This window comes from Chelonia mydas, chromosome 15 (assembly GCF_015237465.2).
Source record: "Chelonia mydas isolate rCheMyd1 chromosome 15, rCheMyd1.pri.v2, whole genome shotgun sequence".
Taxonomy (NCBI): domain Eukaryota; kingdom Metazoa; phylum Chordata; order Testudines; family Cheloniidae; genus Chelonia; species Chelonia mydas.
In genome coordinates this window covers 4415159-4433366 of record NC_057856.1, presented here as the reverse complement: position 1 = coordinate 4433366, position 18208 = coordinate 4415159, and the positions used below count along the sequence as shown (strand labels likewise).

Below are 18208 nucleotides of genomic sequence, written 5' to 3'. Positions count from 1 at the left end.
TTTCACAGAGAAAAAAATCAGAGAAAAAGTGGGACGGTTGCACGCCCCACTTCAGGAGAACATTTGAGCCCATGCTACCTGGGTAGAAATGCTTCCCTGAATCCGGGCATAAAGGAGGAAGGATGGTCTTGTGACTAAGGGCTGGGACTCAGGAGATCTATTCCCAGCTTTGTCAAACACTTCCTGGGGGGCTGCCCTATAAACACCCCCTGCTGGCTGAACAGGATGCGGCTCCTGTCTATCACTTCATTCCTCAGTCCTTGTACCATTCGGGACTGAAGGAGGAATTAGGTGGGATGCTGGCCCTTGCAGGGTGGTCAGGAGGTGGACAGAGGATGGGAGTGAGTTTTGTGGGAAAGGGAGTGGGATGGGGAATCTGGGAGGCAGCAGTAAGGGAATGGCCCAGCAGAGAAAGCTCCCTTTGCGGTTTGCAGTGGCCTTCACACCCTGCTTTGGAGGCCTTTGCTTTGGGAGGTAGCTGTGCCCATTCCATCAATGGACACAGGGAATACAGAGGAGCAAAGGGGAAATGATTCAGTGCTTGACAGAGATTCAGCTCTCTACTCCATGGTGTTTGATGCAAGGTCAGTGGCTAGTGATGTCATCCCCACGCATACCCTTGTGACAGTGTGTACCTTGGGGGAACACCCTGTGACCCCCATATTCCTCATTTGTATATGGCTGCAATCTTGCATATAAAGTGTAACCCTTCTGCCCGTCACAGCTGGCAGCAACAAGGGCTGGGTTCAGTATCTAGGGGTTCCGTTCCAATGACACAATGCAAAACCAGCTCGAGCCCCCACCCAGTGACCTGGGACAAATATATACCACCCCCGCTGGGCGTCTCCAAGAGGCAATACTTCCCTCTCGCAAGCACAGAGTCTGAGTGTAGCAAAGCCTTTTAATAACAGAGAGAAACAATGTGGCATTATGTTGGGGAAACACCACCAACAGGATTCCTAACACAAACCATGAGCAAAAACCCACCCCAAGCAAATTGGGGCATGTCCTTTCCCTTTGGTTCTTGAGTCCAGCAACCCCAAATCACCCAAAGTCCCAAAAGTCCAACATCCCAAAAGTCTCTGCCCCTGGTCAGTGCAGCCCCAGAGTTTGAAAGTTTATCTACAGAGTTTTACCTCCCAACCTGGGTGGAGATGGGGGGAGGGGAGGTTAAGGGGCACCTTACATGGTCCAAAGCCGATCGCCCCACCTCTCCATGGGGCTCCACTCCGCTTCACCAACCACCCCATGAATTGCTCCGCTCTGCCAGCCACCCCCATGAGCTGCTCCAGGCATCCCCCAAACTGCTCTGCTCCACCAGCTGCTCTGCTCTGCCAGCCGTCCCATGAGCTGCTCCAGCCATCCCACAAACTGCTCTGCAATATATCTTCAGGCTCCCCCACTACTTAACACAACACTCAGTGATCTCAGCTCTTAGTAAGTTTAGCTCTTTTGTGATTTCAGCTTGTAGTAGGGGAGCCTCGGTGCTGGTGCACCATTGGCCCAAAGTGAAATCAGCTCAGCAGCCTATAACTAGATTCCTCATAGAATCAAAATTAGCTCTGATATTCCACAGTGGAGAGAGGAGGAAGTACAATTAGCATGTAAGGCCCTCACCATGGGGCCCATACCACCAGATATTAATACCTATCCCCAGCCTCTCTCCATTCACTGGGTTTTGGAACCCATGACCCTTGCCTAGCGGGTGCTGCTTAGTTGATCTTGAGTCCCTCCATCATAACAAAAGGCCAAGTACAGTTCCAGTGTCCTTGATTCACATAATCAGTATAATAGTTTATTCCTGCCCCAATAACAGAGAAACTGGGGGTCCTACAGCAGCCAAAGTGACCATCTAGGCAGGGTGGGTGTGCCTATGCAAATGAGATCAGCCCCTGAAGTTCTTTTCCACAACCCACCATGACTCGCCACCAGATGTCAGGGTAGAGCTCATCCTGACTTGGCTTACATCAACATGCCTTGTAAGGTTATGATCTGCTGAAAGTAATTTCTCTATCCATAGATGTGTATCATTAACGCATATGGAGTTCTGAGAATTGTGTAGTGTGGTTGTCACTAAAACATGCTGCAAGTTGGGGAATCAGCCAGATATTAGCTCCCCAGAGGCAACAGCAAGGAAAGTAATCAACATCTGGGAGGGGTGTCAATCAACCCATCAACAGCCATTGTCCAGCAAGGGAGCTACAATGCAATGACTCACCTGCATGACGCTACACCAGGGGAATTGCTCAACCTTGCCTGGAGATTCAGCAATGTCCACCCAGATATGCCTGGACTTGTGTTTTCCAAGCACATGGACTGAGGATATAAAACAGACAGAGTGGCCAAATGTTTGGCCTTTCTTCTTCACCCACCTGCAAGCAACAAGGACACTCTGAAGACTCCAACTGAGGGGATTGGCCCAGATTTCAAGGGTGAAATCATAGACTCAGAGACTTTAAGCTCAGAAGGGACCATTATGATCATCTAGTCTGACCTCCTGCACAACGCAGGCCACAGAATCTCACCCACCCACTCCTGTTACTAATCCCAGACCTATCTCTGAGCTATTGAAGTCCTCAAAGCATAGTTTAAAGACTTCAAGGTGCAGAGAATCCTCCAGCGAGTGATCCGTGCCCCACACTGCAGTGGAAGGCGAAAAACCCCCAGGGCCTCTGCCAATCTGCCCTAGAGGAAAATTCCTTCGCGACCCCAAATATGGCGATCAGCTAAACCCTGAGCATGTGGGCAAGATTCACCAGCCAGACACCCAGGAAAGAATTCTCTGTAGTAACTCAGATCCCACCCCATCTAACATCCCATCACAGGCCATTGGGCATATCTAGCATTAATAGTTGAAGATCAATTAATTGCCAAAATTAAGCTGTCCCATCACATCATTACTTCCATAAACTTATCAAGCTTAGTCTTGAAGCCAGATATGTCTTTTGCCCCCACTGCTTCCCTTGGAAGGCTGTTCCAGAACTTCACTCCTCTGATGGTTAGAAACCTTCATCTAATTTCAAATCTAAATTTCCTGATGGCCAGTTTATATTCATTTGTTCTTGTGTCCACATTGGTACTGAGCTTAAATAATTCTTCTCCCTCCATGGTATTTATCCCTCGGATATATTTATAGATAGCAATCATATCTCCCCTCAGCCTTCTTTTGGTTAGGCTAAACAAGCCAAGCTCTTTGAGTCTCCTTTCATAAGACAAGTTTTCCATTCCTCGGATCATCCTAGTAGCCCTTCTCTGTACCTGTTCCAGTTTGAATTCATCTTTCATAAACAGGGGAGACCAGAACTGCACACAGTATTCCAGGTGAGGTCTCACCAGTGTCTTGTTTAACGGTACTAACCCCTCCTTATCTCTTCTGGAAATACCTCGCCTGATGCATCCCAAGACTGCATTAGCTTTTTTCACGGCCATATCACATTGGCGGCTCATAGTCATCCTGTGATCAACCAATACTCCGAGGTCCTTCTCCTCCTCTGTTACTTCCAAGTAATGCGCCCCCAGTTTATAACAGAAATTCTTGTTATTAATCCCTAAATGCATGACCTTGCCCTTTTCACTATTAAATTTCGTCCTATTACTATGACTCCAGTTTACAAGATCATCCAGATCTTCCTGTATGATATCCCAGTCTAACCTAGTGAGGAGAGCTTTAAACTAGGTTCACCAGGGGAAAGAGACCAAAGCCCTGAGATAAGTGGGGAAGTGGGATACCGGGAGGAAGCACGAGCAGGAGCGCGCAAGAGGGGAGGGCTCCTGCCTCACACTGAGAAAGAGGGACAATCAGCGAGTTATCTCAAGTGCCTATACACAAATGCAAGAAGCCTGTGATACAAGCAGGTAGAACTGGAAGTCCTGGCACAGTCAAGGAATTATGATGTGATTGGAATAACAGAGACTTGGTGGGATAACTCACATGACTGGACTACTGTCATGGATGGATAGAAACTGTTCAGGAAGGACAGGCAGGGCAGAAAAGGTGGGGGAGTAGCACTGTATGTAAGGGAGCAGTATGCCTGCTCAGAGCTCCAGTATGGAACTGCAGAAAAACCTGAGGGTCTCTGGATTAAGTTTAGAAGTGTGAGCAACGAGGGTGATGTCGTGGTGGGAGTGCTATAGACCACCGGACCAGGGGAATGAGGTGGACGAGGCTTTCTTCTGGCAACTCACGGAAGTTACTAGATCGCAGGTTTTGGTTCTCATGGGAGACTTCAATCACCCTGATATCTGCTGGGAGAGCAATACAGCAGTGCATAGACAATCCAGGAAGTTTTTGGAAAGTGTAGGGGACAATTTCCTGGTGCAAGTGCTGGAGGAACCAAGTAGGGGCAGAGCTCTTCTTGACCTGCTGCTCACAAACCAGGAAGAATTAGTAGGGGAAGCAAAAGTGGATGGGAACCTCGGAGGCAGTGACCATGAGATGGTCAAGTTCAGGATCCTGACAAAAGGAAGAAAGGAGAGCAGCAGAATATGGACCCTGGACTTCAGAAAAGCAGACTTTGACTCCCTCCTGGAACTGATGGGCAGGATCCCCTGGGAGAATAACATGAGGGGGCAAGGAGTCCAGGAGAGCTGGCTGTATTTTAAAGAATTCTTATTGAGGTTACAGGGACAAACCACCCCGATGTGTAGAAAGAATAGTAAATATGGCAGGTGACCAGTTTGGCTTCACAGTGAAATCCTTGCTGATCTTAAACACAAAAAAGAAGCTTACAAGAAGAGGAAGATTGGACAAATGACCAGAGAAGAGGATAAAAATATTGCTCGGGCATGCAGGAGTGAAATCAGGAAGGCCAAATCACACCTGGAGTTGCAGCTAGCAAGAGATCTTAAGAGTAAAAAGAAGGGTTTCTTCAGGTATGTTAGCAACAAGAAGAAAGTCAAAGAAAGTGTGGACCTCTTACTGAATGAGGGAGGCAACCTAGTGACAGAGGATGTAGAAAAAGCTAATGTACTCAATGCTTTCTTTGCCTGTGTCTTCACAAACAAGGTCAGCTCCCAGACTGCTGCACTGGGCAGCACAGCATGGGGAGGAGGTGACCAGCCCTCTGTGGAGAAAGAAGTGGTTCAGGACTATTTAGAAAAGCTGGACAAGCAAAAGTCCCTGGGGCCGGATGCGCTGCATCCGAGAGTGCTAAAGGAGTTGGCGGATGTGATTGCAGAGACATTGCCCATTATCTTTGAAAACTCATGGCGACCGCGGGAAGTCCTGGATGACTGGAAAAAGGCTAATGTAGTGTCCATCTTTAAAAAGGGGAAGAAGGAGGATCCGCAGAGCTACAGGCCAGTCAGCTTCACCTCAGTCCCTGGAAAAATCATGGAGCAGGTCCTCAAGGAATCAATCCTGAAGCACTTAGAGGAGAGGAAAGTGATCAGGAACAGTCAGCATGGATTCACCAAGGGCAAGTCATGTCTGACTAATCTAATTGCCTTCTATGACGAGATAAATGGCTCTGTGGATGAGGGGAAAGTGGTGGACATGTTGTTCCTTGATTTTAGCAAAGCTTTTGACACGGTCTCCCACAGTATTCTTGCCAGCAAGTTAAAGAAGTATGGGCTGGATGAAAGGACTATAAGGTGGATGGAAAGTTGGCTAGATTGTCAGGCTCAACGGGTAGTGATCAATGGCTCTATGTCTAGTTGGCAGACGGTATCAAGTGGAGTGCCCCAAGAGTCAGTAGTGGGGCCGGTTTTGTTCAATATCTTCATAAATGATCTGGAGAATGGTGTGGATTGCACTCTCAGCAAGTTTGCAGATGACACTAAACTGGGAGGAGAGGTAGATACGCTGGAGGGCAGGGATAGGATACAGAGGGACCTAGACAAACTAAAGGCTTGGGCCAAAAGAAATCTGATGAGGTTCAACAAGGACAAGTACAGAGTCCTGCACTTAGGACGGAATAATCCCATGCACCGGTACAGACTAGGGACCGAATGGCTAGGCAGCAGTTCTGCGGAAAAGGACCTAGGGGTTACAGTGGATGAGAAGCTGGATCTGAGTCAACAGTGTGCCCTTGTTGCCAAGAAGGCCAATGGCATTTTGGGATGTATAAGTAGGGGCATTGCCAGCAGATCGAGGGACGTGATCATTCCCCTCTATTCATAGAATCATAGAATCATAGAATATCACGGTTGGAAGGGACCTCAGGAGGTCATCTAGTCCAACCCTCTGCTCAAAACAGGACCAAACCCCAATTAAATCATCCCAGCCAGGGCTTTGTCAAGCCTGACCTTAAAAACATCTAAGGAAGGAGATTCTACCACCTCCCTAGGTAACGCATTCCAGAGTTTCACCACCCTCCTAGTGAAAAAGTTTTTCCTAATATCAACCTAAACCTCCCCCACTGCAACTTGAGACCATTACTCCTTGTTGTGTCCTCTTCTACCACTGAGAATAGTCTAGAACCATCCTCTTTGGAACCACCTCTCAGGTAGTTAAAAGCAGCTATCAAATCCCCCCTCATTCTTCTCTTCCGCAGACTAAACAATCCCAGTTCCCTCAGCCTCTCCTCATAAGTCATGTGTTCCAGACCCCTAATCATTTTTGTTGCCCTTCGCTGGACTCTCTCCAATTTATCCACATCCTTCTGGTAGTGTGGGGCCCAAAACTGGACACAGTACTCCAGATGAGGCCTCACCAATGTCGAATAGAGGGGAACGATCACGTCCCTCGATCTGCTCGCTATGCCCCTACTTATACATCCCAAAATGCCATTGGCCTTCTTGGCAACAAGGGCACACTGTTGACTCATATCCAGCTTCTCGTCCACTGTCACCCCTAGGTCCTTTTCCGCAGAACTGCTGCCGAGCCATTCGGTCCCTAGTCTGTAGCGGTGCATTGGGTTCTTCCGTCCTAAGTGCAGGAACCTGCACTTGTTCTTGTTGAACCTCATCAGATTTATTTTGGCCCAATCCTCCAATTTGTCTGGGTCCCTTTGTATCCTATCCCTGCCCTCCAGCGTATCTACCACTCCTCCCAGTTTAGTATCATCCGCAAATTTGCTGAGAGTGCAATCTACACCATCCTCCAGATCATTTATGAAGATATTGAACAAAACCGGCCCCAGGACCGACCCTTGGGGCACTCCACTTGATACCAGCTGCCAACTAGACATGGAGCCATTGATCACTACCCGTTGAGCCCGACAATCTAGCCAACTTTCTACCCACCTTATAGTGCATTCAGCCAACCCATACTTCTTTAACTTGTTGACAAGAATACTGTGGGAGACCGTGTCAAAAGCTTTGCTAAAGTCAAGAAACAATACATCCACTGCTTTCCCTTCATCCACAGAACCAGTAATCTCATCCTAGAAGGCGATTAGATTAGTCAGGCATGACCTTCCCTTGGTGAATCCATGCTGACTGTTCCTGATCACTTTCCTCTCGTGTAAGTGCTTCAGGATTGATTCCTTGAGGACCTGCTCCATGATTTTTCTGGGGACTGTGGTGAGGCTGACTGGCCTGTAGTTCCCAGGATCCTCCTTCTTCCCTTTTTTAAAGATTGGCACTACATTAGCCTTTTTCCAGTCATCCGGGACTTCCCCCGTTCGCCACGAGTTTTCAAAGATAATGGCCAATGGCTCTGCAATCACAGCCGCCAATTCCTTTAGCAATTCCTTTAGCAATATTCGACATTGGTGAGGCCTCATCTGGAGTACTGTGTCCAGTTTTGGGCCCCACACTACAAGAAGAATGTGGAAAAATTGGAAAACGTCCAGCGGAGGGCAACTAAAATGATTAGGGGGCTGGAGCACATGACTAATTAGGAGAAGCTGAGGGAACTGGGATTGTTTAGTCTACTGAAGAGAATGAGGGGGGATTTGATAGTTGCTTTCAACTACCTGAAAGGGGGTTCCAAAGAGGATGGCTCTAGACTGTTCTCAGTGGTAGCAGATGACAGAACAAGGAGTAATGGTCTCAAGTTTCAGTGGGGGAGGTTTAGGTTGGATATTAGGAAAAAACTTTTTCACTAGGAGGGTGGTGAAACACTGGAATGCGTTACCTAGGGAGGTGGTGGAATCTCCTTCCTTAGATGTTTTTAAGGTCAGGCTTGACAAAGCCCTGGCTGGGATGATTTAATTGCGGATTGGTCCTGTTTTGAGCAGGAGGTTGGACTAAATGACCTCCTGAGGTCCCTTCCAACCTTGATATTCTATAATTCTATGATTCTCTGTATTGGCAATACCTCCCAGCTTTGTGTCATCCGCAAACTTTATTAGCACATTCCCACTTTTTGTGCCATGGTCAGTAATAAAAAGATTAAATACGATTGGTCCCAAAACCAATCCCTGAGGAACTCCACTAGTAATCTCCTTCCAGCCTGACAGTTCACCTATCAGTGTGACCCGTTGTAGTCTCCCCTTTTACCAGTTCCTTATGCACCTTTCAATTTTCATATTGATCCCCATCTTTTCCAATTTAGCTAATAATTCCCCATGTGGAACCATATCAATTGCCTTACTGAAATCGAGGTAAACTAGATCCACTGCATTTCCTTTGTCTAAACAATCTGTTACCTTCTCAAAGAAGGAGATCAGTTTGGTTTGGCACGATCTACCTTTTGTAAAGCCATGTTGTATTTTGTCCCAATTACTATTGACCTCAATGTCCTTAACTGCTTTCTCCTTCAAAAATTTTTACAAGACCTTTCATAGTACAGGTGTCAAACTTACAGGCCTATAGTTATCCAGATCACTTTTTTTTCCCTTTCTTAAAAATAGGAACTATGTTAGCAATTCTCCAGTCATACGGTACATCCCTGAGTTTACAGATTCATTAAAAAATTTTGCTAATGGGCTTACAATTTCATGTGCCAGTTCCTTTAATATTCTTGGATGAAGATTATCTGGACCCCCCCCACCCCACCTCCCGCCGAATTAGGCCCGTTAAGCTGTTCAAGTTTGGCTTCTACCTCGAATGTGGTAATATTTACCTCCATATCCCCGTTCCCATTTGTCGTCCTACCATTATCCCTAAACACCTCATTAGCCTCATTAAAGACTGAGGCAAAGTATTTGTTAGATATTAGGCCATGCCTAGATTATCCTTAACCTCCACTCCATCCTCAGTGTTAAGCGGTCCCACTTCTTCTTTCTTTATTTTCTTCTTATTTATATGGCTATAGAACCTTTTACTATTGGTTTTAATTCCCTTTGCAAGGTTCAACTCTACATGGCTTTTGGTCTTTCTCACCTTATCCCTACATGTTCTGACCTCAATAAGGTAGCTTTCCTTCCTGATCTCTCCCATCTTCCACTCTTTGTAGGCTTTCTGCTTTTTCTTAATCACCTCTCTGAGATGCTTGCTCATACAGCTTGGTCTTCAACTCCTGCCGATGAATTTTTTCCCCTTTCTTGGGATGCAGGCTTCTGACAGTTTCCGCAACTTTGACTTGAAGTAATTCCAGGCCTCCTCTGCCTTTAGATCCACAAGTTCTTCAGTCCCATTCACTTCCCTAACTAATTTCCTTAATTTTTTTAAGTTAGCCCTTTTGAAATCAAAAACCCTAGTCACAGATCTATTTTTGTTTATCCTTCCATTTAGTTTGAACTGAATTAGCTCATGATCGCTCAAACCAAGATTGTCCCCTACAATCATTTCTTCTATGAGGTCCTCACTACTCACCAAAACTAAATCTAAAATGGCATCCTCTCTTGTTGGTTCAGCAACTACTTGGTGAAGGAATCAATCAGCTATCACAGGAAAATCTGAGCCCTATTATTATTACTAACACTTGTCCTCCAGTCTACTAGCACTTGTCCTCCAGTCTAGTTAAAGTCTCCCATGATCACACAAATCCCATCAGTATTTACTTCATTAAAAACATTAAAGAGGTCTCTATCCATATCCAAATCAGATCCCAGCAGTCTATAGCACACCCCAAGCACTATCCTAGGGGAGGCTCTAGTAGCTTTCTTCCCCAATGTGATTTTTGCCCAGACAGACTCTGTCTTATCCATTCCATCATTTCTTATTTCTTTACAGTCTACCTCATCACTGATATACAATGCTACTCCACCACCTTTGCCTTTATTTCTGTCTTTCCTAAACAGCACATACCCTTCAATACCTGTAGTCCCATCTGTGTACTATGAACTGCAATATCCAGTGGGGTGTTAAAAACTGCTTAATCTAGATGTTGCCAAGTCTAATCGGGTTGAGAGTTTAGACTGCATGCTTATATTTTATTTCTTTTGGTAACTAACTCTGACTTTTTGCCTATCACTGAATATCACTTAAAATCTATCTTTTGTAGTCAATAAATTTGTTTAACTGTTTATCTTTACCAGTGAGTTTGTATGAAGTGTGTGGCAAATCTGCTCAGGTTTTGCAAAGGCTGGTGTATATCCACTTTCCATTGATGAAGTGGTGAACCAATTAATAAATCTGCATTGCTCATCCTGAACAGTGCAAGATGGTACATTCCTGAGGTACAGTGCTGGGACCTGGGGGCATTTGGCTCTGATTCCTTTCTCTGTGTGATTCATGCGTGACTCTGGGAGCATTCATGCAATCTAGCTAGGTGTGGGGGCTCCACATGCTGTTGTGCTGAGTGATCGTGGCTCCTGGAGGGGTTTGCTGCTGGTCACTAGCAAAGCATTATGAAAGACAGCCCAGGCTGGAGAGAGTTCAGGGGGCACAGCAGTCCAACAATTCCAGGCTGCATGCTGAGGATCCCATCACAACCTGCCCAAGGAGGAGGTCCCGGCCCTTTTTGCATACTCAAGGCCTGGCTGGATAGGGAAGAGGCCCCTTTGTCATCTGAGCTTTCTTCAAACAGAGCAGGTCAAGCAGGAGCCAAGAGAAAGCTGGGGTGAGGTGGGGTTGCTGTGTCACAGGCTCTGATTGAGCATGGGGTGGTGCCGTGCTCCAGGAATGGCATTGCTGGGGTGAGGGAGAGTTATTTGGGATAGCTGGGGCATGAAAACTGCCCCATGGCATCACGGGAGTCCCAGCCCAGCAGACTGAGTTTTAGCTAGGTTTTAGCTAGGGTGTGAGGATGGAGTCTCCATGACTAATGGAGTAAATCCACTGTCCATATGGAAGACAGTTCTGCTGGGATGGCTCATGGGATCCTGGCCCCCATGGGCAATGGCCATTCCCAGGTGGTTTCCTACATGACATATACCAGTGTGTCCATCCTGGATGGGGGGACCAGGGACAGGGTGAAGGAGAGGACTAGGCCTTTGTCCTGGTCTGACTACCGCTAGAGGGATCCTGCCAGTGCAGCATTTGGGAACCTCCTCGGCCCAGCTGTCTTCATACTCCTCAGGAGTTACTACTTGCTGATATTTATGCAGCAGGTTTGTGTCCACACAGATGTTCAGTGAGTGGCTGTTTGCCTTGGTTCAGCTGTGAATTGGAGTCTTGTGTGCCAGCACTAGTATTTGCTGTTTGTTATTCATTATTTGCTACTCATCAGTCACCAACTGTAGCTTGCTGTGCTCCATTTTCCTGTTTAAGAAGTTTCACTCCATCCAGTCAGGAATTGAAAATAGTCCCATATAACTCACCCAGTCATACACCCCATTAACAAAGGGAATAGTCTGCAAGCTAATATTTGTGGACAGAAACTATTTAGACAATGCATTCAAAGAATTCAGGCTCAGCCCTGAAGGGGTCAAGACATTCCAGATGCTGACATTGGTTTATAAAGCCATGGATGACCTGGGTCCTGGCTACCTGTGAAATCCCTTCTCTGCCCTCTGGCACCCTCATAACAAGGGATCAACTGGTGGGTCTTTTTCACAGCCCTAGTTTGAACATCTGAGTACAGGACTCTGTGTATTTTTGGGGCAGGGCCCTCTGCTCTAGAACTCACATCCATGTTGTGCTCTCGGAGTTTGGTGACCGACACTGTGTGGCCAAGATCCTACCTCTTTGCTCAGGCTTTCGGCTAGAGAGGTGCTAGTGGGGCATGACTATGTCTCTGTTGGAGCGAGCGGTTGAGCCCATTGTTTACTGGATGCTTGTCGAGTGGTTGTCTGTTTAAAACAAACCTGGGTCCCCTGGAATACGTGATGAGTAAATACAATAAAATGAATATGCCACAGCTTTCCCTTCTGCCCCAAAGGATCATTCACGGTGGCTTCTTCTTGCAAGCTCTGCAGAGGCTCTCAGTGTGTCCCCTGATTCCAGTGTCTACATCTGAGACGCTAGCATTCAGCAAGTCAATGCTATGAAGTGCTCCTGAGAAGAAAGTATGCAATATTTGTGGCAGAAATTTCAGTTAATGTTTGGGCCTTTCCTTCCTCAAACCACCGTGAATTGCCACCCCATCTCCCTGCTTAGTTCTTGATTGTTTCATTACAGTGATAAGAAAACCTGGGAAGCCCCTGGGTTGGTGTCCTGATGGGAAGTCTCCAGCTGTTCCCTTTAGCAATACAAGTTGGCCACCTTCCAGCCTTCTGAAGTGAGCGAGGCTGTAAAAAATACAAGCATCTGGCACAGATTATCCAATTCCTATCCTTCTTTCATTTAGTAGTCGGGGATCTCCGTCGTTTGTGCCTCCTGGCTTATCAACTTTAAGAGCTTCTAACCCTTTTAATAACCATTTGGGATGTAATCTGTACACTATGCAGTCCCTCAACTTCTGCCCTACTCAATCTGATTTCTGATGTAGGCAAATGCCCTAGACCGCAAGAGAATTGTCTAGCGTTGCTGAGCCACCAACTGAAAAGTCCAATGTCAAACTGATCCCCTTAACATGTGGGTAGAAGGGAAAAGGAATGAATTGCTGGAATCTTGTGCTGCTCTCTGCCATTTGCTGCCTTACTTCTGATAATTCACTCATCCTCTTTGGCAGGTATTTGCCTTTGTGTGTGTGTGTGTGTGTGTGTGTAATTCATAGTGTCCTCCCGTTCCACATGTCCAATCTGTTAATTCTTTCCCACCCTGTCTCCCTCCCACACACACACACACACACACACTTCCTCAGAGGAATGTCTCATTCTTTCTTGCTCTTCCCAGAGCTTTCACCTCTCTGCACTAGCAAACACAGCCCTGCACTCATGCTCCTGCGGCTCATTTTCAGTATTTGCCTAATTTCGAGGCATTTTTGAGGAACAGGACAAATATGAGAAGGTTCTGCAATCCGAAGAGGTTTAACCACCATGTGCCTTGATCTTACCGAGCTGAGTTTTGTAGTGTGGCACTAATATAGGCCCACATTTTCAAACAGATTTTGAACACACTGTGGAGGAAAAATTCTGTGGACCCAAGTAGGCCTAAAGTTCCCAAGTAGGCCTAAAACTTTGGTCAAGCTAACTGTATATATAGAGCATAAGAAGAGAGTCAGGAAAATTCCAGTGTGGGGCAATTGCAGCAACGATAGCTTAAGAAATATCTCCCTAACAGCTAGAAATTAGGAAAGACCGTTAACTGCAAAAGAACAACTTGTCAATAACAGGAAAAGCTTGTTTTGCTATATTCCAGATGTAAGCAGAGTGAGGATGAGCTCCACCCTGACATCTGGTGGTGAGGTGTGGCAAGTTGTGGAAAAGAACTTCCGGGGCTGATCTCATTTGCATTGCACACCCACCCCGCCTAGAATGCGGGCCATAGCTGCCCAAATGGTCACTTTGGCTGCTGTGGGATCCCCAGTGTCTCTGTTATTGGGGCAGGAAGAATAAATTGTTATTACCCTGATTATGGGAATCAAGGACAGTGGAACTGTTCTTGACCTTTTGTTATGATGGAGGGACTCGCCATCAACTAAGTAGCACTCGCTAGGCAAGGGACATGGGTTCCAAAACTCTGTGAATGGAGAGAGGTTAGGAACAGGTATTAATAGCTGGTAGCATGGGCCCTCTGGTGAGGGCCTTACATGCTAATTGCACTTCCTCCTGTCTCCACTGTGGAATATCAGAGCTAATTTTGATTCCATTAGGAGTCTAGTTACAGGTTGCTGAGCTGAATTCACTTTGGGCTAATGGTGCACCAACACTGAGGCTCCCCTACTACAAGCTGAAATCACAAAAATTAGCTCTGATATTCCACAGTGGAGCGAGGAGGAAGTGCAATTAGCATGTAAGGCCCTCACCAGGGGGCCCATGCCACCAGCTATTAATACCTGCTCCCAGCCTCTCTCTATTCACAGAGTTTTGGAACCCATGTCCCTTGCCTAGCGAGTGCTACTTAGTTGATGGCGAGTCCCTCCATCATAACAAAAGGCCAAGTACAGTTCCACTGTCCTTGATTCCCATAATCAGGGTAATAACAATTTATTCTTCCTGCCCCAATAACAGAGACACTGGGGATCCCACAGCAGCCAAAGTGACCATTTGGGCAGCTATGGCCTCATTCTAGGGGGGGTGGGTGTGCCAATGCAAATGAGATCAGCCCCGGAAGTTCTTTTCCACAACTTGCCACACCTCACCCCCAGATGTCAGGGTGGAGCTCATCCTCACTCTGCTTACACAAATAAGGCGAAACTACTGTTAAGGCTCTCATTATATGCCAAATAAGGGAAAGCTCCCTTGGTGGAAGTGTGTTTGACCAATTGTGGTTTTCAGCAATATAAACTCTTGTATTTTCTGTTTAAGCGAGAGCAGCTCCAGCTGACTCTCCCTGTATCACAGAGTTGGAAGGGACCTCAGGAGGTCATCTAGTCCAACCCCCTGCTCAAAGCAGGACCAATCCCCAATTTTTGCCCCCCTAAATGGCCCCCTCAAGGATTGAACTCACAACCCTGGGTTTAGCAGGGTAATGCTCAAACCACTGAGCTATCCCTCCCCGCCAAGTATGCACATGCTTGAATAAAGGAGCCTCAGGCTTTGTTCTGATCCAAACACAACGCGTGGTTAATTTTTCCATGACAACACTTTGCCATTCTTGTGGCTCTATTTATTTGTTTTGAGTCAAGGATTCATTTGACTAACAGGAGACCAAGGTTTCCCACATGCAGTTCTGTCAATGCATGGCTGGCTTAGCTTGTGCAACTGCTTTGATTCTCTCCAGTACCAAACCATTTCATTCCCGACCGGTGTCTTTCTCCAACTGTATACCAAATAAAACAAAAAGTTGACAACATATGCAAAGCAAAAAAGTAAATCAACTCTTGAATCCCTTTTATCCAGTAAACATGACCCACATGCACTCAGCTGCCACACAGCCAGGCAGGCATTGTTGTGAAAAACTGGCTGTCCCATAGGGACATGGGGTGGGGATAGCTCAGTGGTTTGAGCATTGGCCTGCTAAACCCAGGGCTGTGAGTTCAATCCTTGAGGGGGCCATTTAGGCATCTGGGCCAAAAATTGGGGATTTGGTCCTGCTTTGAGCAGGAGGTTGGACTAGATGACCTCTAGTGATTCTGTGACCCTGGAGGTTGGGGGTGCCCCTGCTCTGGACACACTGCTGTCCTGTCTCACTGCAGGTATCTCTCCAACTCCATAACCGCCACAGTAACTGTCTTTGAAAGAGTCCTCACTGCATGACTGAGCAGGGCAAGCCTTCTTTCATAATAATCACTCACTGGCCACAGGGACCCATCCTGATCCCACTGCCTGTCTTAATGTAGACCCCATAGACTTTCCAGAGCCTCCAGCTCAGCAGCAGTGCACTGGCCCAGGAGCCCTGACTGGCTGGGGGATCTGGTCTCCCATGCCCACAAAGCCCTTGTTGCCTAGGGTGCTGGCAGTCACCTCTGCTGCCGGCTCTCCTCCCATTGCAGGATGGGTGGATGGTTTTGAGAAAAGGCTGCACAGGCGACTGGAGAACAAGAGCAGTGTCTGAGCTGGGCGACAGGCCCAGGGAGCAGACCGAGCATATATCCCCTGTGAGCCTGTACCATGCTGCCTTTGAGGATCAGCCAGAGCCCAGAGGGAAGGAGGGCCTGACTGATGATGAAGGGGGCTGATGCAGTGGCTGTCTGCTGGCCAAGCATTAACAGTGTTGGAGTGATTCCTGGGTGATTTCACCCACAGGCTGTCGGAGGGGTGTGCACGCCAAGCACGGAGTGGGCACTTGGCACCCATCAGCAAGGGGAGCCCCACCACACCTGGGATATCCAGTTAGCACGGAGAATCCCAGCTGTCTGATCCTGTGCTGCAAACATCAGCAACATAAGGATGATGCACAAAGAGGGGACTGAGGGTCTCAGCTTGTGATTCGCTGGTGAACCTTGGCCAACGTCTCAGCTTCCCTACCTCAACCAACCACAGTCCCACATGCTTCTGGGGATCCTGGCACCATTTAATTTTCCCATTACATGGAAGCCTGAGTAATGAGCCTTTCTCAAAAGCAAGTGGAACAAGTCTTTCCCCTGCTCATCAGACTTCTGATCCCTGTAGCACAGCATGAACACAAACAGAGCAGTGACCACCACTCCTTGGATGTGCCTCCACACCCCTCTGTCCAGGCAGGAACTGAGAGCATCCCCATCCAGCCCTGGGTCTGCTGCCACCGTGTCCGGACACAATGCAAGGTTGCAAGTGTATCATATAAACGGTTGCTTTTGATAAAATGATATCTGTAATTACACTACAGTTACACAGCTGGTACAAGGTCATTACAGCCTTCTTCTGCTTCTAGATGCTAAACTCATGTAACTGGACGGTTAAATATGTGACATATTTCTTAATAGCTTCCCATCAGTTTCATACTTTGCACATTCCTCTGCAGTTATGCTTTTTGATACATGTACTTAGTATGAAACCCTGTTACCTGCAGGTTCACTGCAGGGCTCTGATTCACCAGTGTCATCCAGGCAAAGTCCCCGTATCCTGGGCAATGCTCTGGTATATGGGTGCTGCAGCAGGTCTATTGGGAGAAGGGCAGCCCCACATGCTCTGTTGTGGAGGTGAGAAGTTTGTCTCTGGAGATGCTCCTCCTGAAGTACCACACTGAGGCCAGGTCCACACCACAGAGTTAGGTCAACGTAAGGCAGCTTATGTGGACCTAACTCGGTAACTCCGCACTAAAATGTAGCTCCCACTGATGTAACTCACCCACTATACTGACTGAATAACTCCACCTCCCTGAGAGGCGTAGTGCTTAGGTCGATGTAGTTAGGGTGACACAGTGTCCGTGTAGACACTGTGTTACTTACATTGCTCAGAGCTGGAGTCCTGGGACCAGGGGAGTTCCAGCTGTGAGCCCTATGTGGAGTTGACAGCTTGGGCTGTCAGCCTCAGGGCCGGCGGGGTGTTTGCTCCAGTTGTCAGTGCCCCACACAGTTAAGTCAGTGGAAGCGTTCCTGGTGAAGACGTGCACGACAGACTGAAGGAGCATAGTGTGGACGTGAAATACTGCTTTAATTACCACTGTGGCTGTACGTCGACTTAACTTAAGTCTACTTAATTTTGTAGTGTAGACTTGCCCTGAGTCGCTAAGGGATTTGCCCCTGGACTACAACAGCAATAATGGCAGAACTTCAGGACTCAGTTTCCCAGATTACTGAGGGTCCAAGGCAGAGATAGAATGGGCTAACAACACTACCTGAACCTGCCGTAAGCCAAAATTCTGAGACAAAGGGTTTGGTTTTACTTTCACTTTTGGCTGTGTTTGGAGACAGGGTGGCCGGGAGAGAGGTGTCACAGCCAGGCAGGCCCCTTCTCCCCTCACATTCCTACCCAAAGGTCCTTTTGCGGATTTCTAGGACACTGAATAGTGTCATCTCAGCACAGGCCAGAAACCCAGGAGACTGAGGAGAGTCACAGTCAGGCTACCAAGAGCCCAGGCTAACTCCACATCCCTTTAAATATGATCATACTGTCCCATTCTCCAGTGCTGATAATGGTGGTGATGATCCTTCCCCACCTCACAGGGGCAATGCGAGTCATTAATATTTATAAAGCTCATCGAGATGTGGGTAGGAGGCATTGGAGCTTTTTGTCTTTTATTATCCTGATCCCTTTTCCCATTGACCCCTATCCTGACTTCCCCAGGCCTAATAAAGCCCCACTTACTGTTTTATTCCTCTGGGAACTGTGGTTGCTATTTTATTTTTTGTGCTCTGACAGACCCTCCTTTCTAAGAGATTTGTATTAAATATGTTCCCGAGGGACAAGCCCTCTGTGCGTTCTGCACTGGGAAGGGTTTCCTTGCGTGGAAACACCAGATGCCCTTGTAGGTGAACCTAGGACCCATAACTTGAGGAGAAAAGGGAGAAGGCTGCAGCCACATCTAAAGCCAAGTCTGCCCATGACCCTCATCTGCCCCTTCAGTCACACCTTCTGCCAAGCAAAAATAA

The 18208-nt window shown here is 47.3% G+C and overlaps 1 long non-coding RNA gene across 1 annotated transcript; it reads left to right on the top strand.

The window, feature by feature from the left end:
* The first annotated feature begins 1987 nt into the window (after positions 1-1987).
* LOC122463083 lies at positions 1988-14661 on the top strand. Its single transcript, XR_006286065.1, has 3 exons — positions 1988-2138; positions 8051-8052; positions 14650-14661. It is a non-coding gene; the product is annotated as an uncharacterized LOC122463083 (long non-coding RNA).
* The last annotated feature ends 3547 nt before the right edge of the window (positions 14662-18208 follow it).